Here is a 26609-nt window from a genome sequence, read left to right as displayed (position 1 = left end):
TACATCCCTCGGGACGTCCGCCAGGCGCTGCCCGCCTATCCCCACCCAATGATGGTCACAACCTCGCATCATGGTCACCCTGTCCATGAGTGTCTTTTCGAAGTGCGCCCCGGCCCTGCGAATGAAGGAGTGGCCACACCAACAGATTTGGGTTCTCTTAGGGGAGGTACCTAAAGTAAATATGAAGAGTAAATGTGAAGAGATACAGTCAGCCGATTCTCACAAAGGGAACGCAAGCTAAAGATACGTCAGACTAATTGCGGGCGGATATAACGTTCGTAACACGCTGATTTCCAGCGACCCAACCTCTTGATTACCTGTTCGGGTAGGCCTAAGCCAGCAGCCGTTGTCGCTGCTCCAATTCTAAACGAATGTGATGTAAAATCGGCCGGATCAACTCCGATCCGTGCCAAGGTCATTTTAACTACTCGAGTGAACTGGAACCTGGTAAGTGGTAACCCATTCTCATGAATCAAGAGTCTATCATCGGCTCCCTGGGGCCTGACTTGGAGAAATACCCTCAGCAAGTTGACCGGACAGAAGGGCTCACCCTCTACTCTACCCAGTTGTAACCAGGTACCTTTACCCAGCGGATCCGTTTTCGATCTCCGCACCCTCATCCGCAGGACACCTTTGGACTCGATTATATCAGAGCACTTCAGACCCCCTTCCCTATCCGATTTGGACGTCGGAAGTAATTCTGAAATTCGCAGCGCCCCACAAAAGGCTAAGGTATAGGCCACCCGGAACAGTTGCGTCTCATACTGGGAGAAACAAACGAACGGCAGAGCTCCTAAGATTTTAATCAATTTTTCTACGTCTATCGGCCTCCTAGAATCTTTCTCCCCGGGCGCTAGGCGCTCCCAACCTCTCATTGCTCTTCTAACTCTCTGATCTTTTGTCGGATCCGACACCCCCCGTAGACCCGCATAAAATGCTAACGCCGACAACTGTCTTTTCATGAATGCTACCGACTTCTCTTGCTCTTTCTGCTGCACGATGAAGCCTAATACACTCTGGGGGGCAAAGATGTCCGCTACACCCACACCCCTCAGGTATGCCATATACGAATCCCATGACCTCTGATACATACTCTTAGTCCTTGGAGCCAAGGATGCAGATATCAACTCGGCGGCTGTGGGGCACCAAACTTCCATAGCTCCGCTGGGAAGGCTGACATTGACGTCTCCGCCTGGGGCCAATGCTCCCGGAACTCTGTTAACTTAAAACGAGACAATGCATCAGCCGCTTTGTTTTCTACACCTGGAACATGTTTCGCAGTGAATTGGACATTATGGCTCAGGCACTGCAAAACCAATTCTTTCAACAACCTGAGTACCCAAGTACAGGTAGCCCTCTGACTATTAATCACCATGACTACGGACATGTTGTCCGACCAGAATACTATACTCTTGTTTGCCAGCAGATCTCCCCACAAGTGCAAAGCTACCACTATGGGGAAAAGTTCAAGGAAGGAAATGTTAGTACTCAGGCCCCGCTCGATCCAGTCATCTGGCCAGCACTGCATACACCATTTTTGACCGAATATAGCTCCGAAACCAATACTACCTGCAGCGTCGGTGAACAGCTCAAGATCCGTATTAGAAGAACAGGCTGCTCGCCACAACACCGTGCCATTGAAGTCCCTCAAGAAACTTCTCCAAATCATAAGATCCTCTCTAACTTCAGCTGAGAGCCTCACTCTGTGGTGTTTGGCCCGCAGTCCAGACATTGCCCTCGCTATACTCCTGGAGAAGGCCCTGCCCATAGGAATGACCCGCAGAGCAAAGTTCAGTTGACCCAGAAGAACTTGTAGCTGATGTAAGGTTACCTTCCTTGCCCCCAGGCAGCCATCAATAGCGGCCCTAAAGGCATCGACCTTGACTTTTGGCAGCCTGCACACTCCTGCTGTTGTATCAATCTCTATGCCCAGGAAGGTCAAACACGTGGTCGGGCCTTCGGTTTTTTCCGCCGCCAAAGGTACTCCGAGCGCCTCAGCCAAGCGCTGGAAGCCCAGCAGGGCCTTCCTGCACGACTGGGAACCCTCGGGACCCATGAACAGAAAATCGTCCAGGTAGTGGACTACAGCATGTGAGTTGTCCGAGGCCAGAAACTGCTCAACCGCCCATTCTAGGAACCTTGCGAAAGTCTCGAAAACTGCACAGGCAATAGAACACCCCATAGGCATGCACAAATCCAAAAAATAGTTACCGTCAAATGTGAAGCCCAAGAGCCTGGTGTCGTCCGGGTGCACGGGCAGTAACGTAAAGGCTGATTCAATATCGGCTTTAGCCATTAGGGCTCCCTCCCCAAATGCCTGTAATTTCTCAATAGCCGTGTCAAATTTGGTATACTTCACCGAGCACAGATCCGGGTCTAGCTTATCGTTTACCGAGAGCCCTGGGGGACTCGATAGATTATGGATCAGACGAAATTTACCTTCCTCCTTTTTTGGAACTAGACCCAATGGGGAACAAACCAGATTATGGGTAGGTGGTTCTGTGAAAGGGCCCCCAACCCGCCCCAATGCTACCTCCTTCATGATCTTCTCTCGAGCTGCCTCCATATTTCGCAACACTGAGCTCTGATTGCGAGGTGGGACATTGGAAGGGGGGGCTGAAGACGGGATACGAAAGCCAATTGTAAAACCATGCAGTAGGAATTGAGCCTCCCCAAGATTATCGTACTTACTGAGGAGGTGTGTCAGGACATGCCGTTTAATTGGAGTTGGTAGCTTTGTCAGGGGTCTTAGTTGGCTTTCCTTTTGGGGCACTGTGGCTGGCCTGTTCTTTGGGGTTACCAGTTTTCTTAAAACACCTGATCTCGGGATGAGAGGTACCCCCGCAGTAGGAACAGCAGTGTTTGAATTTACACGCGACCCCCCTGGTACACTCATTTCTATTAAACTGCCAGCAGGCCTGTTTTTTCTCACCGACCCCTTTGTCAGTCCGAAAGGACTGGCTCTGAGTTGAGGGTACCGGGGTAGGCGTTGAAGGGGTGGAATAGAAGACTGTATGCCACAAATTAATCTCCCGCTGGTCCCATGCTATACCCGGGTGAACTGCCTTCATCTGCCTGAACATTTTATCGTATTTCAGCCACCCCTGGCCTGGAAACTCTGTTGCCGCACCATGTATCAAGGATATATAGCTCATCATTTGCGGGCCTAAAACCGGATATTTCTCAAGCATAACAGCGGCATATATTGCAAATCCCGTGATCCAATTCTTCATGGACCATTCTACCCATGATTTCTTCTGATTGTAATCTCCCTCCTTTCCGGCTTTGGGTTTTCCCGCCGCCACCCCCGCATTGATAAGGTCGAACACTTCTATGTATTCGCCCCTGAGTATCCTGTCCTTCATATCTGCTGGCACATGCCAAGTTATCCCCGCGGATGGCGATAAGGTCATTGAGGAAGAACCGAACATTAGAGGGCTGAAAGCTAATAATGGGGAACCAGCTGGTTGCCCCCTAAACCCTCCATGCATCTGGCCATTAGAGGGACCCGCAACATCAACTACGGCATTCGCCATTGAACCCTGACTTGGACCCCCTAGATTAGAGAAAGCAGTCATCGCTAAGGGGGACCCGTGAGCTGTGTAGGCAGGAAACATTGAGCTTACCGGGCTGCTACCTATCGCTTGACCATGCGACCCATATAATTGCATCCCTGGTAACTGAGCGACCCCCCCGGGCTGAACCCAAACTTGCGACACTCCGCTACCCGGCTGTGCCACTACTGGCGGTAACATACCGTGCGGACCGGACCCCCCCACAGAAGTGACGGGGAACCCTCCTAACTGCGTAGGCCTAGTTGCCTCATACTGCCCCTCGGCGTCATCTGGGTCGTTATCTGCGCCTAAGTTCGAATCAATTGTCTCTGGCGCCTCCTCCTCACCTGGTGATACTGGTCGTGAATCCGTCGGCCTAGACTGCTTGCCTCTTGCCGAGCTTCTAAGCTTTTCTGGGGTCTGCTTCGCTCTTTTGCCTCTCCCCCTCTCCTCCTGAGAGTTCGCATCTGCTCTAGCCCCGTCTCTCATATTCTTTAGTACCCAATCCATGCCTTTTTCCCTTGTGAACTCCAGCAGTTCCGTAAAGGCAAGGAATTCCTCATTCTTGGCTGCGGGTTATTTACCCTTCGGTACCTTCTTCGACGGCATCCTGCACTTAAAGAAAAAACGACGTTAAAAACTTATCGAGAAACGCAAACGACTTTGTAGGCCCACCGCGCCGCGGATGGGCCCGGACCCAGGGAATCAGATGATCGAGCGCCAGCGCTCGCCCTCCCCCCGGACAAGAGAATTTACCGCGGCAAACCCCCCCCCTGCAAACAATATTTAAATCAAGAGAAATAAGCACGAAAGCTGTAAAGATAAAGAAATCTAGCACACACTGCAAGGCCCGCTAACCTAGACCACGAGTCGGATTAACTCTCGCTGTATACTCCAACGCTATGCTCCCACGATGTCTTCTCTTGGAGACGTCCGACTCCTGGATGATCAGCGGACAAAGAGGGGGCCTCTAGGCTGGTCGCGGGCTTTTAAACCTCGCGCCCTACTAACACTTCCGGGGCGTACCTCGACCTTTGTTCCCATTGGTCCTGACGCGACGCTCACTTCCGGGTCACGCAAACCGGAAGTGATCCGGCTCCGGGTCGGCCCTTTGGCTGCCACTAACGACGCCATTCCCCGATGGGGTTGGCGCCTTCCATATGCAACATAATCACACTGCACTCAATGCAACATACACTACAAATACCACTCAGTGCCACATAATTACACACCACATAATTACACTCTACTGAATGCAACACACACTCCACACAATACCACTCAGTGCCACATAATTATATGCTACATAATTACATTGCACTCATGCAACAAACACTCCAAACTATACCACTCACTGCCACATAATTACACGCCACACAATTACACTCTACTGAATACAACATTCACTCCACATAATACCGCTCAGTTCCACATAATTACATGCAACATAATTACACTCTACTCAAAGCAACATAAATGCACTCCACATAATACAACACAGTGCCACATCATTATATGCTATATAATTACACTGCACTCAATGCAAAATACACTCCAAGTAATACCACTCAGTGCCACATAATTACACGCCACACATTTACACTCTACTGAATAAAACATAACCTCCCCATAATACCACTCAGTGCCACATAATTATATGCTACATAATGACATTGCACTCAATGCAACATACACTCCAAATACCACTCAGTGCCAGATAATTACAAACCACATAATTACACTCTACTGAATGCAACACACACTCCACACAATACCCCTCAGTGCCACATAATTATATGCTACATAATTACACTGCACTCAATGCAACATACACTCCAAATACCACTCAGTGCCACATAATTACACGCCACATAATTACACTGCACTCAATGCAACATACACTCCAAATACCACTCAGTGCCACATAATTACACTCCACATAATTACACTGCACTCAATGCAACATACACTCCAAATACCACTCAGTGCCACATATTTACATGCCACATAATTACACTCTACTGTATGCACCACACACTCCACACAATACCACTCAGTGCCATATAATTATATGCCACATAATTACACTGCACTCAATGCAACATACACTCCAAATACCACTCAGTGCCACATATTTACATGCCACATAACTACACTGCACTCAATGCAACATGCACTCCAAATACCACTCAGTGCCACATAATTACACACCACATAATTACACTCTACTGTATGCACCGAACACTCCACACAATACCACTCAGTGCCAAATAATTATATGCTACATAATTACGCTGCACTCAATGCAACATACACTTCAAATACCACTCAGTGCCGCATAATTACACGCCACATAATTACACTGCACTCAATGCAACATACACTCCAAATACCACTCAGTGGCACATAATTACACTGCACTCAATGCAACATACCCTCCAAATACCACTCAGTGCCACATAATTACACGCCACATAATTACTCTGCACTCAATGCAACATACACTCCAAATACAACTAAGTGCTACATAATTACAAGCCACAAAATTACACTCTACTGTATGCACCACAAACTCAACTCAATACCACCCAGTGCCATATAATTAAATGCTACATAATTACACTGCACTCAATGCAACATACACTCTACATACCACTCAGTGCTGCATATTTACACGCCACATAAATACACTGCACTCAATGCAACATACACTCCAAATACCACCTAGTGCCACATAATTACACTGCACTCAATGCAACATACACTCCAAATACCACTCAGTGCCACATAATTACACGCCACATAATTACACCTCACTCAATGCAACATACTCTCCAAATACTACTCAGTGCTTCATAATTACACGCCACATAATTACACAGCACTCAATGCAACGTACACTCCTAATACCACTCAGTGTCACATAATTACATGCCACATAATTACACTGCACTCAATGCAACATAGACTCCAAATACCACTCAGTGCCACAAAATTACACGCCACATAATTACACTCTACTCAATGCAACATAAATACACTCCACATAATACCACTCAGTGCCACATAGTTACACGCCACATGATTACACTCTACTCAAAGCAACATAAATACACTCCACATAATACCACTCAGTGCCATATAATTACACGCCACATATTTACACTCTACTCAATGCAACATACATACACTCCACATAATACAACATACATGCCACATAATTATATGCTGCACAATTACACTGCACTCCATGCAACATACACTCCAAATAATACCAATCAGTGCCACATAATTACACGCCACACAATTACACTCTACTGAATCCAACATACACTGCCCATAAAACCACTCAGTGCCACATAATTACATGCCACTTAATTATACTCTACTAAATGCAACATAAATACACTCCACATAATACCACTCAGTGCCATATAATTACACGCCTCATAATTGCTACATAATTATACTGCGCTCAACGCAACATACACTCCAAATACCTCTCAGTGCCACATATTTATACGCCCACATAATTACACTGCACTCAATGTAACATACACTCCAAATACCACTCAGGGCCACATAATTACATGCCACATAATTACACTGCACTCAATGCAACATACACTCCAAATACAACTCAGCGCCACATAATTACACGCCACATAGTTACACTGCACTCAATGCAACATACACTACAAATACCACTCAGTGCCACATAATTACATGCCACATAATTACACTGCACTCAATGCAACATACACTCCAAATACCACTCAGTGCCACATAATTACAATCTACTGTATGTACCACACACTCCACGCAATACCACTCAGTGCCACATAGTTATATGCTACATAATTACACTGCACTCAATGCAACATACACGTCAAATACGACTCAGTGCCGCATAATTACATGCCACATAATTACACTGCACTCAATACAACATACACTCCAAATACCACTCAGTGCCACATAATTACACTGCACTCAATGCAGCATACACTCTAAATACCACTCAGTGCCACATAATTACACGTCACATAATTACACTGCACTCAATGCAACATACACTCCAAATACCACTCAGTGCTACATAATTACACGCCAAAAAATTACACTCTACTGTATGCACCACACACTCCACACAATACCACTCAGTGCCACATAATTGTATGCTACATAATTATACTGCACTCAATGCAACATACACTCCAAATACCACGCAGTGCCATATAATTACACTGCACTCAATGCAACGTACACTCCAAATACCACTCAGTGCCACATAATTACACTGCCCTCAATGCAACATACACTCCAAATACCACTCAGTGCCACATAATTACAATACACACAATGCAACATACACTCCAAATACCCCTCAGTGTCACATAATAACACGCCACATAATTACCTGCACTTAATGCAACATACACTCCAAATACCACTCAGTGCAACATAGCTATATGCAACATAATTACACTGCACTCAAAGCAACATACACTCCAAATACCACTCAGTGCCACATAATTACACTGCACTCAATGTAACATACACTCCAAATACCACTCAGTGCCACATAATTACACTACACTCAATGCAACATACACTCCAAATACCACTCAGTGTCACATAATTACATGCCACATAATTACACTGCACTCAATGCAACATACACTCCAAATACCACTCAGTGTCACATAATTACACGCCACATAATTACACTCTACTGTATGCACCACACGCTCCTCACAATACCACTCAGTGCCACTTAATTATATGCTACATAATTACACTGCACTCAATGCAACATACACTTCAAATACCACTCTGTGCTGCATAATTACACACCACATAATTTCACTGCACTCAATGCAACATACACTCCAAATACCACTCAGTGCCACATAATTACACTGCACTCAATGCAACATACACTCCAAATACCACTCAGTGCCACATAATTACACAGCAATCAATGCAACATACACTCCAAATACCACTCAGTGCTACATAATTACACGCCACAAAATTACACTCTACTGTATGCACCAAAATCTCTACACAATACCACTCAGTGCCACATTATTATATGCTACATAATTACACTGCTCTCAATGCAACATACACTCCAGATACCACTAAGTGCTGCATAATTACACGCCACATAAATACACTGCACTCAATGCAACATACACTCCAAATACCACCCAGTGTCATATAATTACACTGCACTCAATGCAACATACACTCCAAATACCACTCAGTGCCACATAATTACACGCCACATAATTACACCTCACTCAATGCAACATACACTCCAAATACTACTCAGTGCTACATAATTACACGCCACATAAATACACAGCACTCAATGCAACATACACTACAAATACCACTCAGTGCCACATAATTACACGCCACATAATTACACTCTACTGTATGCACCACACACTCCACACAATACCACTCAGTGCCACATAATTATATGCTACATAATTACACTGCACTCAATGCAACATACACTTCACATACCACTCAGTGCTGCATAATTACCCGCCACATAATTACACTGCACTCAATGCAACATACACTCCAAATACCACTTAGTGCCACATAATTACACTTCACTCAATGCAGCATACGCTCCAAATACCACTTAGTGCCACATAAGTACACGCCACATAATTACACTGCACTCAATGCAACATACACTCCAAATACCACTCAGTGCTACATAAATACATGCCACAAAATTACACTTTACTGTATGCACCACACACTCCACACAAAACCACTCAGTGCCACATAATTATATGCTACATAATTACACTGCACTCAATGTAACATACACTCCAGATACCACTCAGTGCTGCATAATTACACGCCACATAAATACACTGCACTCAATGCAACATACACTCCAAATATCACCCAGTGCCACATAATTACACGGCACTCAATGCAACATACACTCCAAATACCACTCAGTGCCACATAATTACACTGCCCTCAATGCAACATACACTCAAATACCACTCAGTGCCACATAATTACACTACACTCAATGCAACATACACTCCAAATACCACTATGTGTCACATAATAACACACGGGATATCTCACAGGGGAATACCAGGACGTGTTCCCTAAGCAAGCGCCGGGAAACCCACTGCGGGTAGCTGTGCGCTTTATAAGCTCAAATACATTTACATTTACATTACTTCTTTTAATCAGTAGGGGGGTGGATCACTTGTCCTGCCAACCTGGATTACTCAGGTATTCGGTACGTCCCTCAGTAAAAAACCCTCATGCACTCGAGATGGAATCGTGAGTAGCGATATATCTTGGTTCTCTGCTATATTACTCGAGTGTCTGCATAATCACAGGGTTGTTTGGTATGCAGCCTCCGCCCGGAGGTAGTCATCCTAGGTTGTGTGCAGTAGTGTCCAGTGATAAGTGAAAGTGGTGAACTATTAAAATAACTCGAAAAACCAGAGAGTAAATTTTTTTTATTCCGGATTCGAGCCAATTATATTGAAAATATCCTCGGTATGCGTTTCTGAGAATTATTAGGGTTCTCTTCGCTACCTATTTTCGTGATTTAAAAGGTCGACATGTTTCAGCCCTTGTTTGTCAAAATGATCGTCGGCTTTCTTCAGGACCAGGTGAGGAAGTGAGAAGGTGATGTGTTTAATCCCTTCCTTTTGAGGTCAGTTTTGTGCCTATAGAATAAAAGGGTGTGTCAGTTTAAGGGGGAGTTTTACGGGACATATTCTATATACATTAATTCACCTATCAGCTCTGTGCTGGAAGTAAATTACTCATTAAATTCCTTATTTGCCATTCATAGCTTCTCTATTATCCTGTCTTGAGTAACCACATACCCAAAATCTGCCTATTATAAAATATCATGATTTTCGATCTTGTATAGTATTCACAATACTTTAAGTCACAAATTTGTTCTCATATCATCAACCCTCATTCTTAAGATGAAGTTTCTTATGGCATCTCACCAAAACATATTTCATGGGGTTCTTTTATTCTCCCCATACTAGATGTTATCTTTCTACTCTAACTTATTTGTCTCCACTTTCCACTTTTCATCTGAGTTCTCATATTAAGTCGTACAGTATAAACATTTCCCAGACCTAGTTTGATTTTGTGCTCGAATTTAGTCTGCGTGGTATTCTCTTAAACTAATTATATGCCCCAAACATACTTATGTAATGTGCTCGCAATCGCATGCTGGTCACATACCTCCGCACGTGTTAATACGTGCTTCCGCGGGTGCCCTGGGAGTCTGTGGGGAGGTCTTATCTAAAATTTAAAAAGGGGAGGCAGGGGTTGTTAAAATTAAGCAGGGATAGCAGTACTTATCTGTTCTTTCCGGAGTGAATCCCTTGTGCTACCTTTAGATCCTCCGTTTGCGCCTTGTGCTGACTCTGCCGTCCAGGACCCGGTAGTGTTACCTTGTTCCCGGCATTCTTTTATTCTGTTTGTCCTTCCGTGTGGATATCGAGGAAAGACTATCCTCATTACTTTGATATATTGTATCTATTTACTTTTTAACTTAGAAAATACACGAACGTATTTGTTTATTTATCGCTACTATTTTTATTGAGTACTATTTTGCGAAGGAGCAGTCTATATTCCAATTCCGTGGGTATTTTATGTTAAACTGGTTAAATACTTTTTAATGAGACCTTTTTGGGAATTTCTTTATCTTTTAATACTGACTCTTTGTGTTCTACATGGTGTTTTATAGTTGACCAATGAATCGGTCTCTACTCATTGGGGATTCTCTTTGAGAATAGCTACTTTAAGTGGATGAATGTTAGAGCGATAAGGGATATCTGTTGGTTATTATAAGTGGTGGGTACTCATCATCTATTCATGCTTGCCCATGGAACGCTGTCGTTCAGACCTTGTACATCCGTGCCCAGTCGATGTACCCACCTCTGTTCTTTTTCGAACAGTATGCATTCTGCATTGTGGTCCTTGGTCTGTAATGTCTCTAGGATCAGCCACTGTAGATCATCTACTGTATGGCCTTTTTCCAAGGAATGTGTTGCCAATTTAGTTGTCATCTTCTTGCATTTAACGTTGCTGTGGTGTTCACTGATTCTTACTTTGGCCTTCCGGCACGTCATCCCGATATAAATTTTGCTGCAAGGACATGTGATCATATAAATTATATGACTTGTATTGCAGTTTGTGTGGCTTTGTATAGTCCATTTAAGATTTGGTAAGAGTTGTAGTTCCTTTGTCGGTCTCGTAAGTGGACAGACTGAACATGAGCCACATGGGAAATGTCCCACAATCGGTGGTAGATTCCACAGAGTAGTTTCTCTTGGGAAAGCAGCAGGTTTCGGTCTCGTATGGACCAGTTGGTCTTTTAAATTCCCAGTTCGCTTATTGGCGAAACGTGGTTTTGGCCACGATATATTTGCAGATGTAAGAATTCGCCAATGCTTGTTTATGATTTTCTTCACTTGATTTGCTACTGGGCTGTATGTGGTAACACATGTGAGAAGATCTTCCTGTGGAGGTTTTTCCGTATTTTCCAGAAGGCCCTCCCGATTCTGATTTCTTGCTCTCTTTTTGCACTTATTGATGACTCTTTCTGGGTAGTCTCGTGCTTTCAGTTTTGCACAAAGGTCTCTGGCTTGTGATTTGTAGTCTTCCGTCTTGCTACAATTTCTACGTAACCGTAAGAATTGGCTATAGGGAAGGTTTTCCCTCAATGGACGTGGGTGGTGACTGTTAAAGGACAAGAGACTATTTTTTGAAGTTGGTGTGAAAAAAGTTTTTGTGTACAGTTGATTGTTTTCAATAAATATAGTAATGTCTAGAAAGTCTATACTCTTCTTGTAAGCTGTATAGGTGAATTTCAGCCATTCATCTTGTGCATTTAGCCATGTGTGGAAATTCGCGAAGCTTTCAATATCACCTTTCCAGATTAAAAGAATGTCATCAATGAAACGCTTCCACAAATGGATTTGATGTTGAAAAGGGTTTTGTTGGGCATTGATGATCTGTTTTTCAAAATTGCTCACGTAAAGTCCCGCCACACTAGGGGTGAAAGAACTGCCCATAGATGTACCATGCCATTGTCTATACATGGTGTTTTCATATTCGAAAAAGTTTTCAGTTAATGCTAGATTACAGCATTCAAGGACAAAGTGTCGTGGGGTTTTATAGTTCCACTCTTTTTCGAACAGTACATTCTCCAAGGTGTCCAGAGTTTTTTGTTGTGGCAAACTAGTGTATAGACTTTCCACGTCCAATCCTATCAGAATCATGGTGTCTTCTGAATAGGTTACTTGGGTCAGTTGATTAAGTAGGTCCCTCGTATCTTTTAGATAAGTTGACATCTGTTGTACGAGTGGTTTCAGATATTCGTCTGCAAATTGAGACAGAGGTTCCAGTACAGACCCAATGCCAGAAACAATGGGTCTGCCTGGAGGAGGTTGGCGTGCTTTATGGATTTTTGGAAGAGAGTAGAAATATGGGGTTCTTGGGGCTTTTGTCATTAGGAATTCTCCTTCCTTTTTAGAGATCCAATTGTTAACTACAGCTTCATCAATCATGAGGGAGATGGTTCTTTGTAACCTCGGTGTTGGGTCAGTCGTTATAATCTCATAGTATCGCTGATCCGAGAGGAGGTCAAGACATTGTCTATTATAACCGTCCTTACTCAGCAGGACTATACCTCCCCCTTTGTCCGCCGGTTTGATCACAATTGTTTCATCTCTCTTTAGTGTGTTTAGAGCTTGTCGTTCCGATCTGGTCATATTCTGGAAGGGTTTGGTAGTTTCTTTGCTCAAGGTGTCTAATTCTTTCATTACGGCTTGTTCAAATGTTCCGATTTCTATCGGTACCTGGGAATTTAGTGGGCAGAATTTGGACTTTGGGCGTAGTTTAGTATCTCCCTCATTTGATTGGGGCGTCTGAATGGAGAAGAAAGCTTTGAGTTTCAGTTTACGGCAAAATTCAGATATTTCACATTTGGTTTTGAAGATGTCCACTGTTGGCGTTGGTACATATCCTAAACCTTTATTTAGGATGTTTGTTTCTTCTTGAGAGAGTACGCGATCTGTTAGATTCACGACGAGGGAGCTGTGCTCGGACCTGCCTTTGCTTTTGTCACGCTCCTGGTTTGATACTGGCGTGATTGGTCTGACCATGTCACTCCTCTGCGCCGTTGTCTCTGTGGTGCACGGCCTCCCCCTAAAAAAAGGAATCCGCTGGTTGAAGTTCAGTCCATTTCGTGGTTGGTATTGTTGGGGATTCATCATAGGGGGGCCCGGGAAATACGGGTTCATCCACCCTTGAAAATGAGGGTTGAATGTCTGAAATGGGGACGGACCTATTTGGTGTTGGGGCCACATATTTCCTCCTCTTCGGTTGCCTCTGAAGCTATGATTTCCTCTTCGGCCCATATTTTGGTACACATCGCCACTTGAATCACTGTCTTCTCAGATGAGTTGTTATTTGAGCCATAATTTGAAGCATTATCATTGGTCCTGTATTCTTTGCTACTGTAAGGGTGAATTTTTTCCAACAAAAACTTTTTTACTTCTTTTGTTAGTTTTTGCATTTTTGATTCTGTAAGGAATTCTTCCATTTAACCCATCTCTTTATTAATGTTTTCCAGTTTGGTCTTATAGATTCTTATATCCACCATATTATTGAGTTTTGTCTCAATCACCTGGATCTTAATAGTTAATTCTGCTGTTAGTGTTGTTGCTGTTTTTATGATTAGGACCAGATAGTCTTGTGTACACTTCCAGGATATTGCAGACCAGTCTTTACATAACATGTCTTTAACATAATAACACACCACATATTTACCCTGCACTTAATGCAACATACGCTCCAAATACCACTCAGTGCCACATAGCTATATGCAACATAATTACACTGCCCTCAATGCAACATACACTCCAAATACCACTCAGTGCCACATAATTACACGCCACATAATTACACTGCACTTAATGCAACATACACTCCAAATACCACTCAGTGCCACATAATTACACGCCACATAATTACACTCTACTGTATGCACGACGCACTCCACACAATACCACTCAGTGCCACATAATTATATGCTACATAATTACACTGCACTCAATGCAACATACACTTCAAATACCACTCAGTGCTGCATAATTACACGCCACATAATTACACTGCACTCAATGCAACATACACTCCAAATACCACTCAGTGCCACATAATTACACTGCACTCAATGCAACATACACTCCAAATACCACTCAGTGCCACATAATTACACGCCACATAATTACACTGCACTCTATGCAACATACACTCCAAATACCACTCAGTGCTACATAATTACACGCCACAAAATTACACTCTACTGTATGCACCACACACTCCACACAATACCACTCAGTGCCACATAATTAAATGCTCATAATTACACTGCACTCAATGCAACATACACTCCAGATACCAGTCAGTGCTGCATAATTACACCCCACATAAATACACTGCACTCAATGCAACATACACTCCAAATACCACCCAGTGCCACATAATTACACTGCACTCAATGCAAAATACACTTCAAATACCACTCAGTGCCACATAATTACACGCCACATAATTACACCTCACTCAATGCAACATGCACTCCAAATACCTTTCAGTGCTACATAATTACACGCCACATAATTACACAGCACTCAATGCAACATACACTCCAAATACCACTCAGTGCCACATAGTTATATGCAGCAATAATTACACTCTATTGAATGCAACACACAGTCACACAATATCACTCAGTGCCACCTAATTAAATGCTACGTAATTACACTGCAGTCAATGCAACATACACTCCAAACAATACCACTCAGTACCACATAATTACATGCCACAAAATTACACTCCACTGAATACAACATTCACTCCTCATAATACCACTCAGTGCCACATAATTACACTCAACATAATTACACTCTACTCAACGCAACATAAATACACTCCACACAATACAACACAGTGCCTCATAATTGGTGAACAGACAAAATATCGACTCCAAAATATCGACTGGACATAATATCGAGTTTTAAATATAGACTGGACAAAATATCGACTGGACATAATATCGACTACAAAAATATCGTTTTTCAGGTAAGTGAAGTAATATCGACTGTTTAAAATATAGATAGCAAAAATATCGAATTTTTAATAATATATAATATTTTATAGTGTATTTTTATGTAATAATATGTGTGAAAAGTGTGTATTAATGTTATAAAATATTTTATTAAATGGAATTTGTATTTTTTAATAATTGCGTTATGTAATTCTGTAGCGGGTTGTGGGTTTATAGGGGAATAGGGTGGGAAGTAATTTAATAATAATTAATTAATTAATATATGTTTGTAAATATTTATAATTAATAATTAATTGATAATTAATAATAATTAGTTAATTAATTAATATAATTTTGTACATATTTTGAATTAGTAATTAATTGGTAATTGATTAATTGTAATTAGTTAATTACATTAATTAGAGTACATTTTAATATATATAATTTTGTGTTATTGTTAAGTAATTAATTGGGAAAAAATAATATTAATTATTAAAATAATTACAGCTAATGTGCTAATATATTTACTTTATTGTTATTGTTAATTAATAATTAATTGGTAATTAAATAATATTGATAAATTTTGGGTAAAGGAGTATTTTTAGGGTTCAGGGTCAGTTTTTAGTTTTTGGGTAAAGGGGCATTTTTAGGGTTCAGGGTCAGTTTTCAGTTTTTGGGTAAAGGGGCATTTTTAGGGTTCAGGGTCAGTTTTCAGTTTTTGGGTAAAGGGGCATTTTTAGGGTTCAGGGTCAGTTTTCAGTTTTTGGGTAAAGGGACATTTTTAGGGTTCAGGGTCAGTTTTCAGTTTTTGGGTAAAGGGGCATTTTTAGGGTTCAGGGTCAGTTTTCAGTTTTTGGGTAAAGGGGCATTTTTAGGGTTCAGGGTCAGTTTTCAGTTTTTGGGTAAAGGGGCATTTTTAGGGTTCAGGGTCAGTTTTCAGTTTTTGGGTAAAGGGGCATTTTTAGGGTTCAGGGTCAGTTTTTAGTTTTTGGGTAAAGGGGTATTTTTAGGGTTCAGGGTCAGTTTTGGGTTTTTGGGTAAAGGGGTATATTTTAGGGTTCAGGGTCAACAAATAAGATTGTAAATTTTTTTTTATTATTTTCATTTATTATTTAATTATTATAATTTAATTTAAGTATTTTTAAGTATATTTTAGTCATTTAAATTTAATATTAATTTAATTTAACACTGTTTTTAATAAAGTCGATATTTTTTACATCTATATTATTGTTAACGATATTTTGTACTCGATATTTTTGTACTTACCTGTTTGTAGATAGAAAGTCGATATTTTGTCTGTCGATATTTTGGCAACGATATTTTTGCAGGTCGATATTTTGGCAGTCTATATTATTTCAGTGATCCCTCATAATTATATGCTACATAATTACACTGCAATCAATGCAACATACACTCCAAATATTACCACACAGTGCCACATAATTACACTCCACACAATAACACTCTACTGAATACAACATAACCTGCCCATAATACCACTCAGTGCCACATAATTATATGCTACATAATTACCCTGCACGCAATGCAACATACACTCCAAATACCACTCAGTGCCAGATAATTATACACACACCACATAATTCCACTCTACTGAATGCAACACAGACTCCACACAATACCACTCAGTGCCACATAATTATATGCTACATAATTACACTGCACTCAATGCAACATACACTCCAAATAATACCTCTCAGTGCCATATAACACTCTACTGAATGCAACACACAGTCACACAATACCACTCAGTGCACAGCAATGCACAGCAGCCACAATGCTCTACAACATAGCCAAAGGTTCTGGCTAAACACATAAGGTCCCAAAGGCGAGACCTATTGGCTATGCCAATGCTTGTTTGGGATGCGCTGGGAGGTTAAGTAATTTGCCCAAAATCACAGTATGCTGCCCACGCCAAGGTTTGAACCCGGTTCTCCAGCTCCAAAGACAGCAGGTTTAGCCATAAGGCTAAAACCTCTCATTTGTCGATGCACAATGCACTCTAGGAGGTGGACAACTGTTTGATCGAGCAAGAATCAACCAGGGCAAGTCGGAGGCTGAGTCAGACGCAAGGAGGGGTAGCCATTAAGTGTTCCAGCTCGTTATAGCCAAGTGAGCTAATGTGAAGCAACGAAAATATGTCCACCACATCACCTTGTGAAGTATGCTGGCAACAGGCTACCTAGCCTACATGTTGGAGGTCAGGGGCTGGATATGTTTCTAGTTTGAAGACAAACCTATTTTGAAGAGAGTATCATTCAATGCGCTCCTTCCAATCGAATTATTCCAAAAAGGGTAACTTGGTCTGTAAATAAGTTCAATTAGTTATTCTCTACTTTAAAAAGGGTCACATTATTTTCACCTGAAACAGAGACTCCGTTAACACTCTCCATAAAAGCATTAGTTAATTGTAAATAAACATTTTAAAACAACAAGTTTCATAAATAATTATTTTCCGCTGTGCACAACAGTTGCAACTCCTGATATTTGAAGTCCAGCTCAACTGGCTTTGCCTTCAGTCTTACCCAATGACTCTCTAAACACTTCTATAAATGTTGTTTTTCTGGTTTAAAACCTCCTTGTCTTTCTTTCTCCCCTCGATTGTTATCTACGTTGTGAAGTCGAAGCAGCTCAGATTGACTATTCAACACTGAGGGGTATATTCACAAGCCAATATCGCGCGTTAGCAACACTTTTTTGCCAATAACCGGCGATATTTTTATCCCAATATTCACAACCTATCACTAACAGTCGATAGCGACAGCTTTTAGGTGAAATGGACCATTTTCAACATCGCAACTTCTGTCAGCGATAATTATCACTAATGATATGCAAGGGAGGCGTCCCCTTGCAAAATCTGACGTTAAACCAAGATTTCCCTATTCATAAGGGGAATCCTTAATTCCAGAGGAAGAAAAAAAGTGGCTCTAACTGCAACTAGAGGCAGTTTTTTAAGACCAGAAAATATCTGGCCTTAAAATGGAGATAACCATTGGGGCCTAATTTCAGCAGGTTTTGTTGCTGGACCGCTCTGCAAGCAATGTAGCTGCGCTCCCCTGCTACAAAAATACAGGGCAGAATTGTGCACCATCAATAAGATAGTGCACATTCCTGGTTCTTACTCATGATAAGTGTTGCAGCGCTGCAACAAGACCAGCGTTGCACCACTTTTACTATGCCCTTCTTGCAACAGCATGGATGCGCTGTATTCCAATTCCAATTTCAATCTTTATTTCGGCCAATTTGACCATCAAAGATATACAGTAAAACACATGTAATACAATATAAAACCTTTCCATCATAAAAAAATGAGTACTTCTTAAGTGACAGTAGATAAAAGGTCATACATTAAAATTCATATTCTTGTACTTAAGTAATCAACTGCGACTTTAAAATACGGGTGCGGGTATGCCAGACAATTGTAAGGAATTTGGCTAGTGTAAACACCGTTGGTCCCGAGACATCAGTTTTAAAAATTCTATACATCGGGAGGTATTGCCTACAACCAAAATTTCTGATAAGGGGTAAAAGCCAATATTTCCTAGCGGCCTTATAAGTTGGACAAAACAAGACCACATGTAGGTCGCTTTCCTCAGCACAAGTGCATGCCGGGCATTGCTTGGTGGAGGGCGGTGTTGACCAGGAGCTGGTGTATGACCGCAAAGGCAGTGTGCCATATCTCCATTGGAGAAATAGCTTCCTGGTCAGCCCAGGAGTCATCCCATCCAGGACCCTCTCCAGCCTGTAGGAATCCTTGCTTTGTATAAATGCAGATGTTAATGACCCCTCGCGCTGGCAATCTAAAACAATAGCCAGTTTCTGCTCATAGTAGGCCTTGGCCAAGACTCTTCGCGGGATCATAAGTGACGCATTAGTTGGATCGGACCATAGATCTGGGAACCCTATTCTCTCACAGGACATTTTTATATATTTTATCCAGGGAATCTGCAAGGCTTTAGGGTGGGTTAGAAACTCCCTCAGTTCTGCCCTGTAAGTAAAGAGTTCCTCACTGCTCCATAACCTTCGCCAGAAAGCTATGGGTCTGAGGCCCAGTTCATCTGCTATGGGTCTCAGGCCCAAGTCCATCCTCAAAGGGAGGAGCGGTGTACTAGACGGGAGTGCAACTATCTGTCTAATGAATTTATTTTCAGTTATACACAAATTATGGGCAGGTGTATGGTCCCACAATTCCGCCCCATATGTGATGGCACCCCTGGCCTGTGCCTTGTAGATTTGGATAACCGGCCCAAGTGGTCGATATGTGGAACTTTTCATCATCCGTGCAATGCCACCTGTGGTCTGCACTAGTTTGAGATTAGCCCTAGTCTGGTGTGTTCCCCAGGACATGGTTTCATTCAACGTTACACCCAGATATTCAAAGGTGGAGACTCTCTCTAGACGTGATGATCCCAGCAAGGGGTTCGGGCGTGATCTTTGGGTTGGGTTCAAGACCATGAACTTAGTTTTTATAGCATTGATCTCTAGCCCCCTTTCCGTGCAGAAACCCACAAAAGAATCAAGGATCCTCTGTATCCCCATGGGGGTTTTGGACAGAAGCAGGGTATCATCTGCAAACATAATTGCAGGTACCCTGCTGCCGTTCAATTTAGGGGCATCAGTATATTCAGTGCCATCGAGATGAGCGATTACCCCGTTGACAAAGAGGCAAAAAAGGGTCGGTGCCAATACACAACCCTGCCTCACCCCTCTGCCAACGGGGAATCTGTCCGTTAGTTCCCCAAGCTTCCTGCACCTAACCCGGGCATAGTTGTTTTGGTGCAGTCTCTGTAAGATTACCAGAATATCCGGGGGGACCCCCATCTCAGCCAGGACACTCCAGAGTTTCCCTCTAGGCACCAGGTCGAAGGTGGCCCGCAAGTCCACAAATACAGTGTACAAGCTGCCGCCTTCGAATATCGCCGTCCTCCAGTAGATAATATTCAGACGAAAGACCTGGTCTACTGTGGAAACTCCCTTCCTGAAGCCCGCCTGGTATGGGCTAAGGGCGTCAGTTTCCTCCACCCAATCCTGGAGACGATTCAATAGTATCCTACCAAAAAGCTTCTGGGGCACGTCAATTAGACTAATTGGCCTGTAGTTGGCTGGGAGCAGAGGCGAGCCCTTCTTGAATATAGGAACCACCTCTGCCCCCAGCCAAGTACTCGGGATTTCCATACCATGCAGGACTGCATTAAATACAATAGCAAGGTAGGGGGCCCAAACATCGGGCTCCTGCTTGAACAGGTCCCCGGGGAGACCGTCCAGTCCTGGTGCCTTGCCCGATGCCAGTCCTGCAATTGCTGTCTTAACTTCCCCTGCTGTGATCAAGTCCCCGCCAAACTCAGCCAGTCCATTACCGGATGTAATGGGGGTTTCTCCCAGCTCTGAACTATAAAGTGGCTGGAAATGTGCCTGCCACACCCCTGCTGCAATATTTGGCTCTATTGCCGAGTGGAGGCTCCCCGATCCCCCATTTACTACCCGCCAAAACATTCGGTAGTCCCTTGTTGCGAGGGAGCTGGTAAGCTCCTCCCACTGGCCCTCCTCCCATTCAGTTTTAGCATGAGCAACTAATTTTTTGTATGCCCGCCTATTTTCACGTAACTTCTCTCCGCCTATTCCCTCCTTGATGCTTCTAAGGAGTTCTCCCTTTGCCTTCCTACAGGCTGCATTGTACCATGAGAATTTATGTTGTTGCCCCCTCCTAGAATTCTGTACCTTACTAAAGAGCTCACATGCCGCTCCCTTTATAAGGTCCTCATGGGCCTGATATAATTTATTATGGGAATCTTTATTGCCCACATCATTGGCTAAATCTCCTACTTTTTCCAAGATTGGAATTAATCCTGCGTAGAGCCTCTGGAGTTTCTCTTGGCTCGTGACTAATTTTTCCCACCTGATTCTTCTCCTGTTGTTACCCAGTAGAAGTTCAGGTTTATTCTCCTCCTTACTTGGGTTAGAGGCTTCCATACCAGGGTGGATAAGATCTAGTTCTAGGGCATTGTGGTCGCTATCTAGTCTTTCGGTAACCCTAAAATCAAGAATGGATGACCAGTTCGCTAGCTGTACAAGGGCGTAGTCCAAGCGGGACTCTCTTCCCACTCTATTGTACGTGGGTTTGCTTGGTATATCAGACTTAATACGCCCATTGCAGGCTCTGATTCCATGCTTTAAAGTTAGGGCAGTAATCTGGAGTGCTAAAGGTGTCCATGCCTTCGGGGGAGGTGCTACTACAGAGGGTACTGACCACCTAAGCTCTTCTTCCATGGGAAATCCCTCCAGAAGGCCAGCCAGTGGCTCAAAATGAGAATTTAAGTCCCCTCCAACTACATAGGGGGTGCCCCTTGGGATTTCACATAAATAAGCTGAAAGCTCGCCTATGGTGGGAGATTCTCGCGAAACCCCCACTGGCCTAGAGTAGATGTTTATCAAGGCAAGTTTCGCTAGGTTTGACCATGCCAATAGGACCACTAAAATGTCATCCGATGGCACCGGTATGCGTGAAGCCTGGCACCCTAGATGAGATGCCACCCAAGTTGTAAGTCCACCAGAGGGGCGGCCCTTACCCTCCCACCTGGCCGGGATGGAAAATGACAGGTAACCCTGCTGATTATGTTCCTCCCTGGCCCAGGTCTCCTGGAACATACAAATATCCCCAGTCTCGATATAGGTAACCCAGTCTTGTGAGTCCAGCTTATTAGCTAGGCCGGCCACATTCCACCAAATTAGCCTCAGATGTGTTAGTTTGAGGGGTGCGAGGTTGATGGACGGATTAGCCGCCATTACCCCCACTGACACACCATTATTATTATTAGGCGCGCCCTCCCTTAGAGGCCCCGACCCCACGTTTACCCGTCTATTAACTTTTTTGGCTCGGTCCTTCCCAGATGTGCGGCCTCGATCAGGGTACAGGGCCAGTGCATGTTCAATAGGCTTGGGATCTGGCACTTCCCCCACCCTTGCGTGATCGCTAGCTACCTTCACTGCGAGCTCTGGGTCCTCCCCCCCAACTATCTGAGGGCTAGGCAAGTGTCGCAGTGCATCGCCATACAGAGGAGGGGTAACTATAGGAAAGGGGACAAATGATGTGATAGGTAAGTATAGGGGACTTCTTTGTTTCTATAATGGTGACAGATGCTAATGGTCAGTCCACCCAATCTAGACATTCGTACCTGTTGGCTAGTGGTGGACCACACCATCCCAGTGATTGAGCGGGGGGCAAATTCCTGTTCCTATTCCCAGACCACCCCCCCGATCCCCGCGTCTATACCAATTCCCTACTTGGGTCCACCCCCAGGCTGAGCCTGTATTATATCCGGGTGCTGGGGGATAAAAATAAGACAACCTATTTGTCCCTATCCCATCCATGATTGCATGGTCACCCCACGAGCAAATGTGCTACACCGTGTTAGGATCCACGAAGTTAACAATAATGCAGTCGCCCTGAATGCTTTTGGGCACAGCGCCCAACCATGCTACCCTTCTCACTGACGTGACTCTGCTGTCCACGAATGGTGGAAGGGGTCTGTTCGTGGACAGCCAAAGAATCACTTTATTTTTCAGCGACCAGGGAGTTTCGTGGGCATTTTCCGCCAGTTCAGGGACACCGGTCATGATTACCACATATGGGGTGGATTCGGGGGGGAGATGAACAGGTAACCCTCCCCTATTTCTATTTCTAAGGGTGGATTTGGTAGGTACAGGTGCCTTAGTTGTTACAAGGGTAGGGATTTGGAGAGGCACAGAGGCCTTAGGGGGTGGTGGGGCCAGGACAGTTTGTGCGGGGACTTTGGGGGGTGGCGGGGCCAGAGCAGTTTGTGTTGGCGGTTTCTTCTGTTGCACAGCTCCGGTCACGCCGGGTTTTTTGGATGGAGGAGGCAAACCCTCCTTTGGTGCTTTTGGGTTTGTTTTAGGAGGCACAGTTTGTATGGCCCTAGCATCTCTTTTTACTGAAGCTAGGGTCAGTTCCGCCAGCTGTTTTTCCACCCTCTGGAGGGACTGCTCTAACGGTTTTAAGTGAGTTCTAATTAGGTCCCAGATTTTTACCAAGAGGAGGTCATTATTACTACATGATTTACATTCCCCTCCTATACTAGTGTCGCAACTACTCACACTTTGATTTGTGTTGTCCATGAGTGTAGAGGTTACAATTTGTGCAGGTGGGTCAGTAGCTCCCTCCTGCGACACTAAACCCAAGCCTACAAGCTGCGCAGTTGGGGGTAATGTGTGCAGGGGTTCAGGGTTAAGGCAAGTCAGGGAGGAGGTGGTTTTACGGGGATTATTCCCTTTATTACTGCCCTTTTTCATTGTCTTGGGGATTGCACCCTCTTTTAACCCCGACTTACAGACGGGCTGGGAGCAGTGCTAGGTTGGGAGGTAAACATTACAGGTGACTTCTATAATGACAAGTTAGAATCGGTGAGGTTTAGGGAAGCCGACAGGTCCACAGTACCTGGAACGCTGTGGACTTCTGCTGCTGCGGTCAGCAATGGGGCAGGTTCTAAGAGGCGGTGTGGAGTTGTTGCTGCCGCTATCAGGCCCAGTGAAGAGCGTCTAGCGACCGCAAGGTCCTGCGAGACTCGGCGCTCCAACAGAGTGATACCCTGAGTAATTGCGTCGTTGGCCTTGGCTATAAATTTATCAATGGGGCCTGTAACCTGGCCTGCAGTTTGTGCCTGTTTTTTAACAGCACTCCTCATACTTCTGAGTGACATAATCAATCACAGGCAACTAGCAGTAAAATAATGCAATACCTAATAATTGACAGGAAGAGGACAATCAAGTAACGGGCACCTGTGTTAGTTTTAACTTTGCGTATGAATAAAATTAATAAATAATTACGCAAACACATAAAACCAACTGTAAGGGGGGTGGGCAATTCCAGTCCTGCCCAGTCTTGAACGGGCTTAAACGGACCCGCTCTTTGCCCGGTCTTCGCCCCGCGCGCGTCCCGGGATAACAGTGTCAATTATGTACTCACAGGCGTGGGGGCGTGTCCGCCGGGGGAAGAGGCACCAGCTGTGGTCCGAGTTGAATGCTGGGCCTCGCAGTCCCCCGGTGTTGCGCAAGATAGTTATGAATCACTAACCTGCTGGGAGCGTGCAGGCACACTGCCGAATGCGGGTATGCTCCCACCAGCAGGTGGACCCCTCCGAACAAGTGAGCAGCTATCAAAACCCTCCTGGGCAGCTGAGGAAACCTCCACAATGGAGAACAGGGTCAAGTAGAAATGAGCGGCACCCGCGAAGTGGGTGTCGCGAAAGGTAAATACTTGCTGCAGGCGTGGGGGCGTGTCCGCCGGGGGAAGAGGCACCAGCTGTGGTCCGAGTTGAATGCTGGGCCTCGCAGTCCCCCGGTGTTGCGCAAGATAGTTATGAATCACTAACCTGCTGGGAGCGTGCAGGCACACCACTGAATGCGGGTAGGCTCCCACCAGCAGGCGGACCACTCCGAACAAGTGAGCAGCTATCAAAACCCTACTGGGCAGCTGAGGAAACCTCCACAATGGGGAACAGGGTCAAGTAGAAATGAGCGGCACCCGCGAAGCGGGTGTCGCGAAAGGTAAATACTTGCTGCAGGCGTGGGGGCGTGTCCGCCGGGGGAAGAGGCACCAGCTGTGGTCCGAGTTGAATTCTGGGCCTCGCAGTCCCCCGGTGTTGCGCAAGATAGTTATGAATCACTAACCTGCTGGGAGCGTGCAGGCACACCGCCGAATGCGGGTAAGCTCCCACCAGCAGGCGGACCCCTCCGAACAAGTGAGCAGCTATCAAAACCCTCCTGGGCAGCTGTATTCACTGGACAGCACTCCATGACGCAAATAATGACAGATACGTCTGGAATCCTGACGGATCTGTCTGCACTAAAGTCATGCATTGCTGCAGTTGTGTCACAACCATGACGCAACTCCAGCAATGCATGGGCCGGCCTATCCCTGTGGCACTGCTTCACCCTGATGCAGTGCCGTTCATGAGGGGTGCCCGAATTTCGGCGCTGTTGGAGATCCATCGTTAGTGGTTGTGCGCTGCAGTGTCATTGTTTGGAAGCAGTGGCGGAGTGTTGGTACGGAGGGAGTTGACGAGACGTTCTTCGTTGGCCTTAATTAATCTGCGAGGGTGTGCGATGATGGCGGTGGCATCTGGTTGGCAAGGCGAAGAAGTGATGTAACCGATGATGGCCAGTCTAGGAGAGTCCGGTGTTGTGGCAGTAGTTGGAGTACCCGCTGGTGGAGGTGACGTGCTGACCGTGTGTCCTGCTATGTGGTTTGTTGCTGTGACTTCCTGCTTGCGTCTGATGTAGGCAACCTTCCAATGGAGTGGATGGTGTCCTTGTCACTGGAGTTGTCCATCTGGAACTTGAGTACACCGAGTAGGATGTTGTTGGTAGATGGGAGACCCTGTGGTGCAATTATGTCTACAATGGTATTGGAGAATGGGGGCCATGTCCCGGTGAGCATGCACATGAGGGTGCCTCAGAGGATGTGCTTGTGCTTGGTCCGGATCTGGGAGTTGAGGTGGTCCATGGTCACCCTAGGGTCATCAGAGTGCGTGGTCAGTCGGAGTGAGCCTCTGTAGGTGATGGCAATGTTTCTTCTTTGACAGTTGTGGTGCTCCTTGTGGGTGATACTACAGCAGTCAGTGATGGTGATGGCGATGTCCGGTCTGGAGCAGAGGTAGGGCCTGGCAGGCGAGCTGGCGTCCAGGGTTGATGGCGAGGAGTGTGCTGGCATCGTAGCGATGGAGTGTTCAAGAGGAATTCTCCTTGGTGCTGAGCGCGGTCCAGGGGCAAACAGACGTAGACGGGTCAGCCTATGGTTTGCATTTGAAATGGGAGACGTACAGTACAACACAGGCAGTACATCATTAACTAAGCAACTCCAACAAAGCAGGTGCCTT

This window comes from Lissotriton vulgaris, chromosome 5 (genome assembly GCF_964263255.1).
Source record: "Lissotriton vulgaris chromosome 5, aLisVul1.2, whole genome shotgun sequence".
NCBI classification, from domain to species: domain Eukaryota; kingdom Metazoa; phylum Chordata; class Amphibia; order Caudata; family Salamandridae; genus Lissotriton; species Lissotriton vulgaris.
This window is presented reverse-complemented; position numbering follows the sequence as displayed.